The sequence below is a fragment of the Echinops telfairi genome, unplaced genomic scaffold, assembly GCF_000313985.2.
Source record: "Echinops telfairi isolate 266 unplaced genomic scaffold, ASM31398v2 ScPeMD7_7418;HRSCAF=8456, whole genome shotgun sequence".
NCBI classification, from domain to species: Eukaryota; Metazoa; Chordata; class Mammalia; order Afrosoricida; family Tenrecidae; genus Echinops; species Echinops telfairi.
In genome coordinates, this window is record NW_022111318.1 from 978,783 (window position 1) to 984,055 (window position 5,273).

Consider the following 5,273-nt stretch of genomic DNA (forward strand, 5'->3'; position numbering starts at 1 on the left):
ACATATGAGATGATTGGAAATACCATGGCCTGGGTCAGGCTCACCTTAGTCTTCAAAATAACATCCTTGCTTTTCAACACTCTCAAGAGGTCTTGTGCAGCAGATTTACCCAGTGCAATGCATTGTTTGATTTCTTGACGGCTGCTTCCATGCTCATTGATTGTGGATGTAAGCAAGATGGGATTTTTGACAACTTCAAGCTCTTCTCCATTTATCATGATGTGTCAGGGGAGCCAGCCCCTAACAAATCATCACAGATCCAGCAGGCGCAATTGTACAGTGATAATAAAGATTATAGTAAAGTCATAGAGAATAAGTAATAGGAGAGTAAAATGAAGGATTCAGACACATTGCATGGTAGCATGCTTACCTCAGTCGGCTTGGTGGTCCACATGGGGATGTGGAAGGTGGAAATGGCAGGAGAGAGGACAGGGGAGAGACACTGGAGGAGAGGGGACCAAAGGGCAGAGAAGAGGGAGACTGGGACCTGAGGAGAGGGGGTATGGAGAAATGGGACTGGGCTGGAGAGGGGAGAGGGCCAGAGGAGAGAGCTTGTTTATTGTTTAGGGGGGTTTATAGGTCGTCATTAGTCATGCATATTCAGGAGTTACATGCATCACAGAGTGGGTGGGGATCAGTAAAGTCCTGAGCTCACAGGTGAGGAAGCCTAATACCTGCATTGGGAGAAGACATGAGGGGGGATGGGTGCCTCAGTGGGAGAAGGTGGTCAGGGAATGTCTGCCTCTACAGGGAGACAGAATCAACTATGTGCTCACTATAAGGCAGCATAGCTGTTGGGGGAGAATCTGCTGGAATGACATTTGTTAGTTTCCTACCTTTCCCCCTTTTGTTTTATGTATTAAATTCAAACGAGCCACAGGGGTGACATGGTTATTTTCTATACATTGAAAGCTGTCAAGGCAAACTTAATGACCAAATTAATGTAGCCAAGCCAAACACTCGGGCTTTTGGCAAGCATTTTGAATCCAGGCTCGGGGGATAAGCCCCCCTATGCCCAACTACTACTGGGGGAAGGTCTGAGAGGGGTTGGATGCCGCGGCGGGAAGAGAATAGAGCAAATAGGAATGTCTGCTTCTATAAGGATACAGAATCAACCATATGCTCATTTTAAGGTAGCACAGCTTTAAGGGGAAAAACTGTGGAAATGATAGTTAATGCAGTACTTGGACTATATCTTCAACTTACCAGAGTGGTGGCTTTCCTACCGTGGAATACTAGCTTTCCACATTCCGTCTGTGCTAGTCGGAATAAGTCCCAGTCATATTTCCCTCAGTGTTCGCTTCCCACAGTGATGTTACCTATTGGTCCAACGCAAAACCCAAACTCACTACCATCGAGTTGATTCCAACTCATGGCGACCCTACAGAACAGGGTTGAACACTCCTGTGGGTATCTTGAGACTACAACTTTTGACGCAGACAGCAAGGCTCCTCTTGCTTCTGAGGAGTGACTGGTGTTTACAAACTGTGAACCTTGTGGATCACAGCCCAATATGTAACCACTGTGCCACCAGGGCGCCCTACCTATTGGTCCATTTGTGAGGATTTCTATTTTCTTGACATTGAGCTGTAATTCATACTGAAGGCTAAAATCCTTGATTTTGTTAGCAAATGCTTCAAGTCCTCCTTTATGCAAGCAAGGTTGTATCATCTGCACATCGCAGGTTGTTAGTGAGTCTTCCGCTAATCCTGATGCCGCATTCTTCAGCGAATCCAATTTCTCTGATGATTTGCTCAGCCGACAGATTGAACAAGTATGGTGAGAGGATAGAACCCTGGCACACACCTGTCTTGATCTTAAACCACGCAGCGCTCCCTTTGCCTTTTCGCATAACTACCTCTTGATCCATGTACAGGTTCCACTTGAGCACAAAGAAGGGTTCTGGAATTCCCAGTCTTCTCAAGCCTGTCCACAGTTTATTATGGTCCATAGAATTGAATCCCTTTACATAATCAAGAAAAACAAGTAAACATCTTTCTGGTATTCTCTGCTTTGAGCCGAGATCCATCTGGCCCCAGCAGTAATAGTCCTCGTTCCACATCCTCTTCAGCATCTAACCTGAATTTCTGCCAGCTCCCTAACAATGTGTTGCTGCAACTATTGCTGGACAAACTTCAGTATAAATTTACTTGCATATGATACTAACAATATTGTTCTGTAATTTATGCATTCTGTTGGGTTACCTTTCCTTAGAGTGGGTGCCAACACAAACTTCTTCAAGTCATTTGACCAGGTCTTCCAATTTTCTTGGCATAGAGGAGTAGGTGCTTCTAGAGCTTCATCAGATTTTTGAAACATTTCCATTGGTATTCCATCAATTCTTAGAGCCTTGTGTTGGACTAATGCTTTCATTGCAGCTAGGACTTCTCCCTGCAGTGCCCTTGGGTCTTGCTTATATGCTACCTCTTGAAATGGTGGCCTGTTGATTAGCTCTTTTTGGTACAATGACTGTGTATCCCATCTTCTTTTGATGTTCCCTGCATATTTCGATATGTCGCCCATAGAATATTTCAGTCTTGCAACTTGAGGCTTGAATGTTTTTTTCTTGAGTTCTTTCGGTTCAAGATTTGAGTTTTCCTTCCTTTTTCTAACTCTAGGTCTTTGCACATTTCATTAAAAATTTTACTTTTTCTCAAGTTGCCCTCTGAAATTTTCTGTTTTGCTCTTTGACTATCAATTCTTCTATTTGCCTTAGCTACTCTACAATTAAGAGCAAGTTTCAGGGTATCTTCTGACATCCACATTGATCTTCTCATTCCTGTCTTTTTAATGGCCTTTTGCTTGGTTTAAGTATCATATTCTTGATGTCATCTCACAGTTCATGAAGCCTGTTTTGTTTTGTCCTAAAACCTTTTATTTTCTTTAGATGAGAGTTGGAAGTGTTACAAGGAAGGAGCAGTGTGAACTTTTGTGAGATCCTTTATATTTGTGCTTGTATGTTTTAATAATTGATTTGTGTGTAAGGATATGGAACTGGATGTGTAAGATACAACATATCTATATATAAAGGATTCCTGGGGGTAGGGTGGGGGAGGAAGGGGATAAAGGGGAGCTAATAACAAAGAGTTCAAGAAAAATAATATTTCAAAATTATGGTGGCAGCAATTGTAAAATAATGCTTGAGCTAATTGAGTTATAGATTGTGAGAATATCTGTAAAAGCTCCCCAAAAAAATGATTTTAAAAAGTGTACAGTGAACCCTCGTTTATCGCGGTTAATCGATTCTAGACCCTACCGTGATAAATGAAATTCCGCGAAGTAGGATTCCTTATTTGTAAATCAAATATTTTCGTAGTTAGAGCATAGAGGACATGAAAAAACACCCTTTAGTCACCATTACACTCGTATTACCCAATTTATTAAACGAAAAAGGGAAAATACAGTAAAACATTTTGGACGTTACAATTATCATTTATTATTTGTTATATTATTTATGGCATCTAGTTTACAGTATTACATATTTCACATAAAGTATTATTATACATAGTTCTTACAAATACTGTAATCAATAGCCTATGAAATGACTTAAGGGATGTACTCTACAGGTGGGTCGCCGTCTTTTTCCTCTGAAGGAGCGGGTGTAGGCAGTGGGTGCTGTTACACAAAAACCGCGATAGAGTGAAGCCGCGGAAGTCGAAGCGCGAAGTGGCGAGGCCTCACTGTATATGGGACTGAGTTTCCAGTAGTGATGTTCTACTTTTGTCTCCTTCCCAGGGTCATTCAAATGGTTTCTTTCCAGTCCTCCTTCTAGACACTAGAAGAGAGAGTGGCGCTGGCTGGCCCCAGGTCCTAGTAGGTGTAGCAGGCAGTGAAGAGTGACTGGGTGGCAGCAGTACCCGAGGAGCCTGTGTGAACATAACTGCCCTTTGGCTCCCTGACTGTTAGCTCGGGCCCACTTCATAAAGCAAGCCCTCCTAGGTTTCCTTCTTGTTGGCAGCCTTGCCCTTCCAAGCAGCAAGTGTACTGGCCTGCAGGGCCCGCCCGTAAGAGAAACTTCGTTTCCAGGACTTTGGTAGAGGGCAAAGGCTGATGGCACTGAAGTTGAGAGTAGCATCCTCTTCACTCATGCCACCAGACAAGGAGCAGATTCCACGACCAACTACAGGAGGAGTATGGTGGAGCGCTGTGACAATGGCCATAGCCACTTTCTCTGGAATATACTTCTTGGTGCAGGCATGTCCAGCAGTCACCGTGTTTGGCTTAAGAAGAGTATCTTCCAGGTAAACATGATGATCATTGAAGGCCTTGTAGACAGCAGCCGGGGCCTTCTCACTAACATACTGGCCGCGTTCCAAGTCACGGTCTCTATCAGGAATGACCCCTGGTTCCACAAAGGGTTGGCAGATGCTTAGCGTAGTGGGCCACCGTGTTGGTGTTCTCCTGGATAGCAAGATTGGATAGACACTGGTCAGTGCTCCTCAGCATGGCACACCACTTCCCCAAAGTCAGCCCTGCCCTTTTTGTACCAAGAACACCTCTCAGAGAGGCCATCGAGCCCTTGAATGGTGGTTTCTTTGTCCTGCAAGAGGAGCAGCTCCTTGGTCTAACTTGATTTTCACGACAATCTCCTTTTCTTTGAGGATGGTTTGAAACAGCTTTCCCTGGCTATCCTGGTAGAGGGCCTCCTGGAAAAGGAACACACCAATGCTCTGGTTGACGGAATTGCCCACAGTGAAAAGGATCTCTCGGAACCGCCAGCAGTTCTCCGTGTTCTCCACCTTGATCCACTACAGGCGGTTTCCGTGGTGCCTACAGACTCATCTGCCACCGAGATCCCCTTTACACTGGGAACAGTGTGCTGGGCGATGCCTGAGAGCTCCTTCCTCTGTTCCCGGGTGAGGGCTAGAAATCAGTGGGCCATGATGATCGGTACTTTGGGAGAGAAGAGTCTTCGTAGATATCAGAAATGGTGACTGAAACAGCAGCTGCCAAATAGGACATGAAGTCTTACTTCATCAGTGTAATGCATCAAATCTGTTCTTGAGATGTTCTTGAAATTCAGGTGGAATATACTCAAAGTCACATTTTGGCTCTCATGGACTTGTTTCAATTCTCTTCAGCTTCAACCTGATCTTACATATGAGCAATTGATGATTTGCTCCACAGCCTGCCCCTGGCCTCGTTTTACTGCTGATAGTGAGCTTCTGTATTGTCTCTTCCCAAAGATGTAGCCAATTTGATTTCTATGTAGTCCATCTGGAGAAGTCCCAGTGTACCATCCCCATTTGTGTTGCTGACAAAAGGTGTTTGCA

General features: G+C 44.3%; 1 pseudogene; it reads right to left on the reverse strand.

Moving 5' to 3' along the window:
- Positions 1 to 3,680: 3,680 nt before the first annotated feature.
- LOC101650007 lies at positions 3,681 to 4,882 on the reverse strand (annotated as a pseudogene).
- Positions 4,883 to 5,273: the final 391 nt, after the last annotated feature.